The sequence below is a fragment of the Camelus bactrianus genome, chromosome X (genome assembly GCF_048773025.1).
Source record: "Camelus bactrianus isolate YW-2024 breed Bactrian camel chromosome X, ASM4877302v1, whole genome shotgun sequence".
Lineage (NCBI taxonomy): Eukaryota > Metazoa > Chordata > Mammalia > Artiodactyla > Camelidae > Camelus > Camelus bactrianus.
In genome coordinates, this window is record NC_133575.1 from 83,995,103 (window position 1) to 84,010,955 (window position 15,853).

Sequence of the window (15,853 nt, forward strand, 5' to 3'; positions counted from 1 at the left end):
AAGTCCTACACATAGTCTCCAAACAAAACTAAATACTCTCCGTTCCCTGAACATATATGCCTCACTTCTCGATCCCTGTGCCTTTACATGGCTATTCCCTCCTCCTAGATCACCCATCCCATCAAGTCGAATTGTCAAAAATTTACTCATCCTCTGAGCCTCATCACAAATGCTAACTTCTCCACAGATTGTCTCCTGATTCCCATATGATGTGATCTCACCTTTGCAGCAGTAGTTAATACCATTTGCTCAGCACTTAAGAGGATAGTACAGCTATTCATATATGGGTCCCCTTCGTGCTTCTAAGAATGCAAGCTCCTAAGGAGAATAAGGACCAAGTTTAGGTGATTTCACACACACACACACAAAACCTGTTATGGGCCAGGCATTATGCTAGGTTCTTTACGTGTATTATATCACAATCTTCTTCAAAGCCTTAAGATATAGGAAATATTACTATCCCCATTTTATAGAGAAAGAAACAGAAGGACAGGAAAATTACGCAATTTGCACAAATCTCATATATATCAACAGGCAGACTCAGGACTCATATCCTCATCCCTCTCAACTGGCCTCAAATACTCCTGTTATGTAGCCCATATCCTAGTTCACATGAACAGTTAGGCAGTTTTCTGCTTTCTTCACTAGGCAGTACCTATTGGCTTCTGCTCCCTCTCCCTGTCCTTTATTGCACACATCTAGTGAGCAGCCATGTTTATCCTGCTTTACCAGGACCTTGTTTATCAGGTCCTTATGAAATGGCTGCCTGTCATCCTCTTCACAAGTAAAGCTGTTGCTGGTCAAAACCTCAGTACCTGGTAACCATCTTATTGCTGAAGATGAGGCTCAGAGAGAATGTTTCTCAAGATCACATAAACACCAGAGTCAGGACCTCAGCCCAAGTCAGCCGGCTCTGGAACACGTGCTCTTAACTTATGGTAGACTATGACTTAAATGACCTGGCCTAGTGATGTTATGAATTCACTTTTTCAAGTTCATGGTATATCAAAGTGACTATCTGAAAGGTAGCACTCATTTGGATGTGAACAAAGGTAGAATAACATCAGCATCAACAACAACAAACTTCCTTACTCCAAGTTAACACTGAGTTGCCTTGAAAACAATTAAAAGAAGTAGCACATAATTCTACAATTCTCCGAACCAGGAGGCTGAGAGTCCCAGACTAGGGATTCCAGAAAGGGAAACTCTCAAGTGAATTCTATGATAGTGCTACACAGTGAAAGAGTCCTCCTTCTCACTCCCATCCCTGTGTATAAGGGCTGGCATTTCTCTCAGCAATCAACGTGGTGTGAACTCACAACCCCTAAATATGCTCTCTGGGCACCTTGCTGGAACTCCTCCAGAGGCCTCCTGAGAATGGCCAGCAGTAGCCCTCAGTGAAGCTGTGAGACAAGGGCACTTCAGGAAGATGTTCAGGTAGGGCTACGGAGTTTCTGTCCTGTTGAATTTGGGAAATCTTTGTTTCCTCTCGCAGAGGGAAGAATCATGCAGAAAGTTCTCCTTTGGCAAGTCGTGTTTTAACAAGGAGTATGAGTCAGCTCGTGTCGAGTAGCGTGGGACTGCTTACCTAGCGATAGTAAGGAGGCTGGAAAGAGTTAGTACCAGGAACTCTATGTTAACCGATAGTGTGACTCAACCTGCTGTGTACATTAATGTGTTTGGGGAAGCCTACTCCTAGGCAATTTGTGTTGACGCACTGTACAAATACATGTCATAGGCTCCACTTAAAAAAAATACATGTATGCGCAGGCGCAAGCACACACATGTGCGTGCACACATGCACACACCTATTCAACCCAAAGAGGTCCCAGATCCTTCCATTACTTCCAATTGGAAGAAGTCAAGTTTGACTTGAACTCAGAAAATCATATTCTAATTGTACAATTGCAGGGCCCTGGTTTGGTGTCTGTTTGTTTGTTTAGCCAGTCCTATTTAATACTTCCTAAAACTGCCATACCTGAGTGAAGTTAACCCTAAAACTCAGAGATCCTTTTGGAACCAAGAGATTGAAGAATTTCACAGCTGCCTAAGGTACCATTAATGGTACCTGTGACTTAGTAATAAGAGTTGCCAAATGCTGAAGGCTTACTAGATGACAGGCTCTGGGTTTAGTATTTAATATGCATTAAGTCTCACACTAATCCTATGAAGGAGGTATTAGTCATGCTCCTTGTTTTACAAATGAGGGAAATAAAGTTCAGAGAGGTAAAACGAGTTTTCTTTGGTCACACGGTTTGTAAGTGGCAAATCCAGGCCTCGGGCCCAAGTGTGACAACTCCAAAGCCCACTGCCCTGCCAATTATGTGATGTGACTTCCCAGCATTGAACAAGGAACAGTAGAATACATAGTTAACACAGCCCCTGCTTGCATGGCTCACAGTCTCACTGGGAAGACAAGGCAAATATATACCAAACAGGACTTATGCTAAGAAGTATGCGATCCTGAAAGGCCACATTATGCAACACAGAAAACAAATAAATACAAGTACAAAAAGGGGAATATGGACTATTGCAAGGGATGGCTGTGATCCTCAAAATCTTCATTGCAGAATGAATTCTGTGGGATCCACCTGGCAGGAGACAGGGATTCTGGGAGGATTTGAGTAGGATACTTTTTCCTATCCCTCCCCATCCTTTCCCCTTTGGTAACCATAAATTTGTTTTCTGTGTCTGTGAGTCTATTTCTGTTTTGTGAGTAAGTTAATTTGTATAATTTTTTGATTCCACATATAAGTGACATCATATGATGTTTGTCTTTCTCTGTCTGACTTACTTCACTTAATATGATAATCTCTAGGTCCATCCATGTTGCTGCAAATAGTATTATTTCATTCTTTTTATGGCTGAGTAATATTCCTTATATATATATATGGAATACCACAACTTTATCCAATCATCTGTCGATGGACATTTAGGTTGTTTGAGTAAGATTTTTGAAGGTAAAGAACTAGAATGAACGATGAAAAGAGAGAGGTACTGTTTCAGAAAAATGACAATAAGGCAGAGGCCAGGCTGCTTTACAGAAGGGCTGGAAAGAAATCAGTGTTAGGAATATCTAAAAAAATAGTTAAGATGGGGGTCAGGCATGAAGAAGCTTACAAAGAAGAGAGACTAAGCTGGAGAAAATGGCAAAAGTGTCAAATTCTATCGGATTTGGTTTACAGTAGGGGAAGCAAACGAAAAGCCTGTTTCTGTACTTGCTTGTCTGCTTGGCTTTTATCTGACATGATGTTTTGCTCTTGCTGTTTATAGTTTGCTAGGTTTAATGAAGCAGCATAGCACAGTGACAAAGAGCGCAGTCTCTAGAGTCAGGCAGCTTGGCTTTAAACATAGGCTCTGCCATTTACCAGCTGAGGGATGGTGAGCAAGTTACTTCATTTCTTTGTGCCTCATTTTCCTCACCCATAAAATAAGATAAAAGAAGACCTACCTCATGAGATGATTATTGTTGTAAGAATTATTATTTGCAAAGTGCTAAGAATAGTGCCTGAATATAGTAAGTGCTATAGATGTGCTTGTATAAATACAAATGTAACTCCTTATCAACACTGAAATATGTGGGAAATTTCTAAAGTCACTGTGTAAAGATCATTCTCTTAAAAACAACTGGTAGATGGGGCCACCCAGGCAGACTACAGTGTGGCAATCATTGAGGAGAGCTGAGGAGTGGCTGCTGCCTTCACATAGGGCTTGTAACCTGGCAGGGCTCACAGTCCCCATCACCCTCAACTGCTTACACCTGGCCCACTTCATGTGCTCTTGTGACTCCTGGTTTAAAGTGAAAGGGACATCCTTGTTCCTAATATGCCCCTTTACTTACAAAGAGAGCTTACAAAGGAAGCAATTTGAGCCAGGAACCCAGGATGCTCTAACCCTGAGAGTCCAGGGGAAGTATCTGTCCTCCTCCCCTAGCTAGGTTCCTTCTTTGGTTCAAGGTTTTGGGCCACTAGGCTAAACAAGCACTCCCATCCCCAAAGCTTCCTCCACTAACTCAAGTCTTCCTGCCCACTTCAGCACTTCTGATGGGAAGGAGGACTTAGGGTTCCCACAATCCTTTGCAGCAGCAACTCTGGGGGAAGCACAGAGCTGAGATAAGCAAAACAGGGATGTGTAGACTTCCCCTGATTTATCAGGCCTTGACAAAGTGTGTCCTCCTCCTACATTCCTATAGTTTATTAAACTGTGCCTCAAGGTCTGAAAGTTCTATGGCTCAGGACGAATTTACACAGCAGCTAGCCCCAAACGAAGCTGTGACGTCAATCAAGTTTTTCTTCAGTTACCATCCATTAGAACATTACCAGGCAGTGAGCTTCTGGTGGTCCCTGGCTCTTCGTGTTCTGGAGCTGCTCAGGGCCATTTAGTAGAGAGCTTGGCCTGAGCCTCCCCCAGAGGTTTTCTGAGTCTCAAAGCCAGTGTGTCTCTCCCTCAGAGGAGCTGTTCTTTCTTTCTGCCCTCCAGGGGCATGACTGAGTCCCACATAGGTGGGGTGGGTATGCAGACCAGCTGGCATCACCCCTGGATATGGTCCCCACCTTTGCTCGTGAGGAATGATTAGTGTTGGGAGTATCAGGGCATGCAGGAGGGGAGAAGCTGCGGGAGGAGACACTGGGAAAGGAGACCTTGGGGCTTTAGTCAAACGCTACTGTGGCCACGGCTTTTGAATAAGCAGCACAGCTATGCTTACACCTGGGTGTAGCTACTCGAAGAGGGCCACAGAGGGCCCACTTCCAGGGTTAGAAATCAGGCGGCCCATCACACAGGGTTAAGACACAGACGTGATGTGACAGCTCCAGAACATTGAGTCCAAATTCTTCATTTCATGGAGCACCAATATTGCCCTGCGTCTCACAACTCATTGCAGGGGTCAAGCAGGGACTAGAATCAGGTCTCCTGACTCTTCTGGTACGACTTCCCAGGAGAGGAAAAGGTGTAGAAATGGGAAACTCAAGACTTGGTCTAATCACCCACGTATCTGATGAATAACAGTTCTGGAGCCCTTTCCAACTGGGTGGAGGTGGGCAGCCTGGTCCCAGCCCCAACCAGCAGGAAATAACTTTTGCCAATCTCCACCACTCTATGACCCTCCCAAGGTAAACAGTGCCTGGTTTCAGGTGGGACCTGCATCTGAGGGCCCTGCAGTAAAGAAGACTCTGGGTAGAGAGGCACTAAGAGAAGCATGTATCTGTGGGGAAAGCTGTTCTGATCTATGCATACCTCCCTGGCACTGTCACTATACATCCCAGCAAGGCTGAAATTCCTTACCCCATTTTTCAGCTAAGGCTTTGTGTTCAACAAGTGGTTGGGAAGGGTGATGATAACATGCTCTAGCCCCCCACTGCCTCTCCGACCTCATCTCCCACCACTCTCCCGCCTTGCTCACTCCTCTGTGGCCACTCTGTCCTCCTTGGTAGTCCTCAAACAAGCCAATAATGGTTCCACTCCAGGGCCTTTGCACTTACTGTTCTCCTCCAGCTATCTGTATGGTTTGTTCCCACTCTTCCCACAAATCTTTGTTCAGATGTCACCTTCCCAGTGGTCCCTTCCCCAACTACCCTATCTAAAAGTGTACCTGTCACCCTCTAAAGGCTTACTCTGCTTTTTATTTTCTCCTCATAGCACTTACCACTATCTTACACTATATTACATATTTTGTTTAGTGTATTTCCACACTAAAATATGAGACAGATATGTGAAAATAGAGACTTCGGCACATTCATTCCTGAATCTCCATCACCTGACACATAACAGGTGCTCAATAAATATTAGCTGGATAAATGGATGAGTGGATAGAGAGGAGACTTCCATATTCTTCTTGGTGCATGGTTACATATCACAAGTGACACTGTAAACACATATTCATTCCATTTATTCATTTACCAAACAAATATTCATTGAATGCCCTCATGTCCCAGCCATAGTATACTCAGACTAGTGGAAAAGAAAGACGAGTAGACAGGGAATGATGATACAGTGCAGTAAGTAATACCCAGGGTTTTTGGAAGCACAGAGAAGGAGCTGGTGAAGGCTTGCTTCTTAAGGAAGATGGATCTTGAAGAGTAGGGGATATTAGTCAGGAGAAGAAAACTGAGGTGGGGCTGTGGAGAAGGGCATTTCAACATGTGTGTGAACACAGAGGCTCATCTGGGGAACAACTTTACCGTGTTGGGCCACAGAGCGGCAGAGAAGGAGAGACGTAGGGAGAATGAAGGCTGGGGACAAAGCAGAGGTGCTGGCTGGAGGGCCTTGCTTGCCGTAGTATGTACGGAATTAAGCCTTTAAGTCAGAGGAGACAAACTTGTCAACCACAGAGAACGCCAGCTTACAGATGTATATAGTTTGACCTACAAAGTTATTCTTCTAAATTAAGTGGCCAAGATTTTTTAATTAATATATTCACATAAAAATCCAGAATTTTAGCTTTTCTTGAAGTATCAGAATATCACGCCCATCTAGCCCACATGGCTATAACTGCTAGCATCTGAGCAGGTGTCCCCATTAAACAGGGCTTTTGCTCTCCAATTTGTTTCCATTCAGCCTGCTTCATTGATTATGTTATGGCTAATCCCCAACCCCTAGTATGGCCAGGAAGTGGCAAGGCTTGGGGTTTGAGTCTTCAAAACCCACACTCTTACCCAATACATGATTAATGCCTGGCACAAAGAAGGCCCTCCATAATACTTCATTTGGAGGATCAACAAACTCATACCATTGTCTCCTACTGGAAAGACTTTCCCACTGTCTCTGCCTAGGCAGATCCTGCCCCATCTCTCAAGGCCCAGCTCAGATACAGCCTCCTGCATGAAGCCTTCCCTGATTTCATGCTCCCCACCCAACAGATGTGACCTCTCCTATGGCTATGGAGTGGAGGATATGAAGGCAACAAAACTAGGGTACAAGGGAGTACTGGGATGGTTAGAGCTGTGCTGCAGATGGAAGGAAAAATCTGAGGCTCGAACTTGAGAATCTGTGTACCTGAGTGGAGAATGCATAAATGGTGAAAGCTGAGAGACAGCTGTAAATGAAGTAAAACAGACCCCAGTTTTTCCTTGCTTGGAATGTCTCCTTTCTTTTTATTCCTCTTCTTGTTTTCTTTCTTTTCTAGCTCTCTGTCCCCTGTACCTTAACTGGCAACTGGCAGAGAGTTAACAAGCAACCCACAGGCTTGCAAAGACAGCTTTCTGAAGAACTGTTCTGAACAGCCAAAATAAGATTGCAGCAACAATACTGAGAGGGTCACCATAAACACAACAATCCCCAATCATTCCAACTGCAAGTTGTGCAGCACTAACAGATAAAGAAAACTGCACCCTGGGACAAGACCACAGTCCTATATCCCTCTCTCCTCCTCATCCTATAAAAACCCCAATGCCAATTTGGCTCGGGGAGTTACCTGATGTCAAGGTGCTCCCTGATACGTATCAACTGAATAGTCTGTAACCTCTATTTGAGTCACTTTAACTATCTTTAACAGTCTGATGCTTTGAGACAGACTGGGTCTGGATAAGCCCTCGAGCCTTCTGAGATTCAGATATGGACAAAGCAAGCTGAGGAACCTCTTCCTCCCTTCATGGAGGCCCCTGCTGGTCAAATGGTAAATCCCGTTCCTTCTCACGTGCTCCAGCTCTTTTTTGTTGCTGCAAGTTGCACGCTTTGATTCTTTGAAAGGGTTAATCCATTGTCTGACTGAAGTCACTGCCTCTATTTTCTTTTTGCCTTTTGAGGTTCTCTGGCCCTTCAGGTTCCCTGGGAGCAGGGAATGAGATGATGATCCTAAGGTCAAATAAGGCCTTTCTTCTTCTATGATGATCTCTTTTATTATGGGCTGAGTGGAGTGACTTCAAGGAAGACAATTTTGAACTGCAGTGGTCAGTTTGGGACTCTTGGGACCCATCAAGACTCATGTCTTAGAATAAAAAGGAAATAAGATGGCTACCTAACAGTGGGCAACTTTCTTTAATTGGCAAGGAGAAGCTGAGAAAAGAAACAGTTCAGAAAGATTCCAATCTATTGAGTCCTCTGTTAAAACAATCCCAGCCTTCTCTTCCCAAAGATCTTCTCCCTTCTAACTCTGTGTCTGCCCCTTACAACCCAATTCCCTCCTAGTCTTCCTCCCCTCCTGTGCTCTGTCCTCTGCTCTGCCCTCTTCCCCTCCTTTTTCCCTTTCTTAGCTTTCTCTCACCTTTAGATTCCTACCTTCAGAATTCTCAAGATATGTGAAAGTCATAGAGATAGGAGAAAGTCTTTCAAGGCAATCCCTGAAGGTTTTCCCTCTTCCATTGACTGAGGAATAATCCATATATGTGAATAATTTTAGGGAACAATTAGAAACCACTTTTAAAGAATATTCAGGGTTGGGCATGAATGCTAACACCCCAAAAGCCATCTGTACATTCTCCGTTAATGGCCTTAAGCCTGAAATATCAGATGCTATTCAGAAGCATAAAATAGGCTGGCAAACCACACCCATTCACGAGTTACAGTTTGAGTTCAGCACTTTTTCTTTCAGCATTTTGCAGAGCATGATAAACAACGAGAAAACCACACACCACAAATTTATGTCATTATGACTTAGCTTGAAGGAAATAAAAGGCCCTCCACAAACACAGCATAGACAGACAAGAATACTTGCAGATACTGCAGAGAGAATGACACTGGATCTGCTACTGTCCCGCTTTGGCCAGGAAACAAGACATTCAACTTGGATTGCCAGAGTTAGCAAATAAAAATACAGCAGATTTTGAATTTCAGATAAACAATGAATAATATCTTAGCGTAAGTATGTGTCATGAAATACCTGGGGACAGACACTAAAAAATGATTCATTTCTTATTTGACATTCAAATTTAACTGAACTTCCTACATTTTACCCTGGCAACCCTATATAGGTTGCTTAATCAGAAACAAAGTCCTCCCCTCCAAGGAAGGCATCCTAGAGTATCCCCAATTGCCTTCGGATCAGCAAGGAGAAATAACTCTATTCATAAATGGTCATCCAATCTCATTTTTAGTAGACACTGGAGCCACACTCTTTACCATTAATTCCTTCCAGTTTTTCACCATCCTCCCTCAGGATAATAAAAAATCTCCATGGTGGGATTTACCAATTGAACACATTCTTTCCCTCTTGTTTAGCCCTCTGCCTGTCTCTTTGGGACCCTCAGCTTTTCAACATACCTTTCTCTTCAGTCCTTCCACCTTCTCTAACCTATTCAGAAGGGACATTTTGGCTCAATGGAGAGCTACTACTAGGTGTACACCCAAAGGACAGACATTTTCTTCATCTCTTAGACTATGATAACCCAGCACGCCATCTTATGGTGACTTTCCTCAACGACCTGAGTAGTACCTGAAGAATACTCCTGAGTCCTCCATTCACTTTCTGCCTAAAATTACCTCAGTTTTCTGATTTAATTTCTTCAGTACCCAATATCCTCTCGGTCCCCTCAGCTACAGACATGGGAAAAATAAAGGATATAGAACCCTTACAAGCCAATATTGACCCCACAATGCCTCTGCCTAAATTGGGCCACTATCCCCTAAAACCCAAAGCACTAGAGGAGTATGACCCATTGTGACATATTTCATACTTAAAGGCTTAATCAGTCCCTGTACTAGTGCCTCCAATACTCTTATCTATCCAGTAAAAACAGCCTACTGGACATAGGTACCACTTTGTACAAAGAGTAAGGGCTATTAACCATATGGTATTCCACATTTCCCTATGGTTCTCAAGCCAATCACTATCCTGGTTTCTATACCTCAAAATTCAATATACTTCACAGGAGTAATCTGTTTAGCCTTCTTTAGTGTTCCCTTGCATTCTGATTTCCAATACCTTTTCACTTTAACATGGAAAAAACAACATTACACCTTGACTGTGATGCCACAAGACCTCACTGAAGCCCCTCCACACTTATCTCAGGTTCTCAATTATAATCTCCAAGAACTGCAATTTCTCTGTTCCTCTTCCTTGATCCAATATGCTCTTATAGTCACCTGATCTAACTTCTTCTAAAGAGGGCTCTCTTTATCTCTTAGAAACTTTGGCTATAAAAGGACATATAGTCTGTAAGGATAAATTACAATTTTGTTGTACTCAGATTCACTACCTAAGCCATGATATATCCTAGGGAGGCAAATTCCTCTGAGCAGATAGAAGTACAGCCATTCAAAATTGCCCTCACTTTATTACCGAAAGGCAACTTAGTGGATTTAGAGAATATTGCAGTTAGTAGATTCCCAACTTTTCTGAATTAGCTGCCACCTTCTGTGACATGACTGAAGATGGCATCCTTGAACCTTTGCCTTCAGAGGTCACTATAGAGTTAACCTTTGACGAACTCAAGACAACTACCCACAACCCTACCATTTGGAGTCACCCCAAACTTTACTAAGTCTTTTTTTCTGCTTATTTTTTATGATTTAAAAATTTTTTGATTTACAATGTTTTATTAGTTTCTGGTATACAGCATAGTGCTTCAGCTTTATATATATATATATATATATATATATATATATATATATATATATATCTTTCCATATTATTTTCATTATAGGTATTGAATACAGTTCTCTGTGCTATACAGTAGGACCTTGTTGTTCATCATTCTGTACATAGAATTTTTTTCTGTTTAAACACGAAAGGGATGGTTGAGTTCTTAGAGTTCTAGCTCAGAAACAAAATGGAAATCAGAGACTCATTGGGCATTACAACTTTTCTCTCTACCCAGTAGCTAAATGTATCCCTCTTGTCTAAGAGCAACAGCTGCAGCTGCATTTAATCTTGGGATCACCTGTCCATCTAATGGTACCTCATGCAGTTCAAACTCTTCTCACCAAAAGCACCCAACACTTTTCTGCTTTCAGACTCACTTTCTGTGAACTGCTGCTTCTATCCTAGACTCATATTACCTTCTATAGGAATCATACTCTTTTTAAAAATTGAGATATAATTCATATACCATAAAATTTATCCTTTTACAGTGCAAAATTCAATAGTTTTTGGTATATTCACAAAGTTGTTCAGCCATGACCATTATCTAATTTCCCAGAGATTCTCATGATCCTAAAAAGCAAAGCTACCCCCATTAACAGTCACCTCCCAGTCTCCCTTCCCCCCAGCCATAGCCAACCATTAATCACTTTCTGTCTGTATGGATTTGCATATTCTGGACTTTTCATGTCAATAGTATCATACAATATGTGGCCTCTTGTGACTGGCTTCTTTCACTTAGCATGTTTTAAGGGTCACCATGTTGTAGCATGCGTCAGTACCTCATAACTTTTTCTTGCTAAGTAATATCCCACTGCGTGCATATACCACATTCAGGTTGTTTCCACTTTTTGACTATTATGAATAATGTTACAATGAACATTCATGCAGAAGTTTTTTGTGTGGACATACATTTGAATTCTCCTGGGTATGTACCTAGGAGTGGAATTGTTGGATCATATGGTAAAACTCTATGTTTAACCTTTTGAGGAACTATCAAACTATTCTACAGTGACTGCACCATTTTACATTCCTGCCAGCAATGTATAGTGTTTCCATTTTCCACATCCCCATGACACTTGTTATTGTCTGTCTTTTTGTTTATAGCTATCCTTGTGAGTGTGAAGTAGTATCTCAATCTGGTTTTGATTTGCATTTCCCTAGTAAATAATGCCGTTGCATGTCTCTTCATGTGTTTATTGGCCATTTGTGTATCTTTTTTGTCATAATCTTAATCCAGCTATCTTATTCCCTCTTCCAGAGAAGTGAGAATCTCTTGATTGCTTAACTTTAACCTAAGAACTTCACCTCTTATCCCTGAAATATCTCCACAAAACCCAGAATTCTTTGCAGATAAGTCATATCGTGAGACTGAATAAGTATATTTTCAAGTTAGGTGTTCTGCCACTAAATACAATTATTTTCCTGAAGTCAACTTAACATAATGAGCCGAACTTATAGGACTGACTCTAGCCTACCAGCCACAAAGGAATGAAAGGGCTAACATATACACAGAAAGTAGATACGCCTTTGGTGTGGTTTGTTATGTTAACATGCTAAACAACAGAGCTTCCTAACAGCTGCTGCTACTTTCAATAAGTAGTGTGAGCACATTCAAGCTTTACTAGATACTTGCTCCTCTCCAAGGAAGTGACTGTAATTAAAGTCCATGCTCATACTAAGGAACAAATCCATAAGGCAAAAGAAAATGCCTTGGCTGACCAGTATGCTAAACAGAGTGCTCTCAACCAAGTCCAATTGGCTCAGCAAATTAAAGGTGATCTTGTTAGTCCAGATTACTTCTATGAAACCTTGAGCAAACTTCAGTTTAAGTATTAGACTCTGAAAAAAAAGGATCCTGTGAGAAGTCTGGATGTTCCCTTCATCAAATGGGATATGGAGACACCAAGACCATCTCTTGGTGTCTCCAGTCTCTCTGAAATGAAGGTTGATGAAAAATTTGCAGGCTATGACTTATTACAGTAAACAAACTCAAAAACTTCTCTGGGGAAACACTATTGAGAAAATTGTAATCAGATAGTAGCTGAAGTCTCCACAGCATGTTCCATCTGCCAGATCCATAATCCTGGAAAAACTCTTTTAAGGTGGGACATGAAGAGAAACCATAGCCTTGGGGACCATTTGAACATTTACAAATGAACTTTGTACAATTCTATACATCACAAGAACTTGAATATGTACTTATTATTGTCTGCCTTCATTCTGAATAGCTAGAAGTTTTTCCTGGTCCTAGGTTATTGTAGATTAGAATGTCAACTGTGATCCCTAGGGCAACCACTAAGAAAATAACTTGAATTTATATATTAAAAGAAATGACTAGGGAATTAAAATGGCACAGTAGAAAATATCTATTGAACACAAAAGAATTCAGTAATGAAGGAACTGAGGGACAAAATGTGATATAAGGCATACAGAAAACAAATAGCAAAATAGCAGAAGGAAGTTCTTCCTTTTCAGTAATTACATGACATGCAAATGGATCAAACTTTCAATTAAAAGGCAGAGAATGACAGAGTGGAAAGGAAAAAAAAAACCATGATTCATGTATATGTTGTCTGTAAGAGACCCATTTATAAACAAAACCACAAATAGGTTGAAAATAAAAGGATGGAAAAATATATTCCATGCAAACAATAACCAAAAGGGATCTGGAGTAGCTACCCTAATGTTAAAAAAAATAGACTTTAATACAAAAATTGTTACAAGAGATGAAGAAGGACAATATGTAATAATAAAAAGGTCAAACACTCAAAACTACGTAACAATTATAAACATAAGTTCCCCTAACAATAGAGCCCCAAAATGCATGAAGCAAAAATTGACAGAATTGAAGTGGAAAAACTGACAAGCTGGTCCTAAAATTTGTATGGAAATGCAAGGGACCTGGAATAGCAAAAACAATCTTGAAAAAGAAGAGCAAAGCTGTGGTCTAACACTTCTCAATTTCAAAATTTACTACAAACCTAGAGTAATTAAAACAGTGGGGTATTATCATAAGGACAGACATATAGATTAATGGAATAGAATTGAGAGTCCATAAATAAATTTATACATCTATGGTCAATTGATTTTTGACAAAGGTGCCAAGGACATGCAATGGAGAAAGAATAGTTTTTTCAAAAACTGGTGTTGGGACAAATGGATATCCACATGTAAAATAATAATAATAATTTGGAACCCTACCTCACATAAAATGCAAAAATTTACTCAAAGTGAATCAAAGATCTAATGTAATAACTAACACTTTATAGAGTTAGAAGGTAAGTAATAAATATTTGTACCTTGGATTAGGCAGTGGTTTCTTAAACATGATACCAAAAGGACAAGCAACCGATTAAACAATAAATTGGATTTCATCAAAATTAAAACTTTTGTATGTCAAAGGACACTACCAAGAAAGTGAAAAGACAAACCACGGGATTAGAGAAAATATGTGCAAAAGTTATAACTGACAATGGTCTAGTATATAGGATATATTAGAATACTTACAACTCTACAATGAAAAGACAAAGAACCCAACAGAAAAATGGGTAAAAGACTTGAATAGATATTTCTCCAAAGAAAATATACAAATGTATAAACACATGAAAAGATCATTAGTTATTTGGAAAATGCAAATCAAACTACAATGAGATACACTAGGATGGCTATAATTAAATAAATGGAAAATAGCAATGTATCAGTGAAGATTTAGAGAAATTGAAAATCTCATGCATTGCTGTTGTGAATAGAAGATGGTGCTGCTACTGTGGGAAAAGTTTGGCAGTTCTTCAAAAAGTCAGACATAGAGTTACCATATGACCCAGCAATTCCACACCTAGGTATATACTTAAGAGAAGTTAAAATCTACATTCAAACAAAAACTTGTACATAAATGTTCATAGCAGCATTATTCATAAAAATTAGTCATTATTCAAAAATTAGATACAATCCAATCGTCCATCAACTGATGAATGGACGCACAAACATGATATATTCACACAATGGAATATTATGCAGCCATAAAAAGGAACGTAGTGCAGATACATACTAGAACATAGATGACCCTTGAAACATTATGCTAAGTGAAACAAGTCAGACACAAAAGGCCATATACTGCATGATTTCATTTATATGAAATGTCCAGAGTAGGCAAGTCAATAGAGACAGAAAGTGAATTATTGATTGCCAGAGGGAGAATGGGGAGCAACTATTTAATGGGTACAGGATTTATCTTTGGGGTAATGAAAACGGTCTAAGATTAGATAATGGTGATAGCTGTATAACACTGTGAATATACTAAAAATCACTAAACTGTACACCTTAATATGGTTAACAGTGAAATTTATCTCAAAAACTTAATTTTTACACAGAGAAAAAAAATGGAGCATGTACAAGAGTCCTTACATTAGACAACCTATGAAGACACAAGAAAATAAGTTTTCTTTTAAAAGGTTTGGGAGAAAATTAAGTCTTCTCAATTATATACACCTGACTTCAAAAAAGGGACAGAAAATCTTTCCAAAGTGTACTGAACACATCCTACTGACCAAATGTGGTAAGTTATTTTACCCTTTCTCTTTTCCATTATCAAGGTCAGGTAGAATGGAGACCACGCATTGGCCACTGATCCTTCCACCTGTCTTCTTTCAGGATTCCAGCAGGTGTCTGGTCTGGCAAAGCCTTTGTTCAGTTGCCAGGGCCAGGTAGTATCTCAACCAACTGGAAAACAGTGGTCACACCAGATCCCCAGACCTGTGTGGGTCCATGGTCTGAAGCTGAGGTGACACCCATGCTGATCCCCCTTCTTAGGCCCTCAAGGCTCCTCATAGCCTACGGATATTTTTACCCCTGATTTTGTACCTCCCTATTTATAAGGGTATAAAAAGGGTGACCAGAGGTCACATCTTGCCCTAGGCAGTTCCGGGACTTACCTTCCTGTGGGGAAAATCTTGATACACGGTCCCTCTTGTCTCGGTGTAAAGATTAGTAGAGATGCTTTCACAGTCTGGTCTCGGACCGTAAACTATAAGGTCACCAAACCTTCTTGCACGAATACTGATGCGTTCAAGGAGGAAACCCTCACAAACACACGCAGCTCCTGGAACTACCTGACCACGGGAACACCACGGCAACACCACGGTGTAAGAGACAACATGGCAGCCACAGCCCACCGCACATGCGCACAGAGGCGCAGGATGTGGGGGCGGGCGGGGGCGGGGGCGGTGGCGGGCAGGAGCAAAGTCTGCAAACAGGGCCTGAGGGGATTTTCCTGACAAGAGGTTGGGGGGAAGGACTCGGAGTTTTGCACCTGAGTTTAGCTGAACTTGCTACAAATTC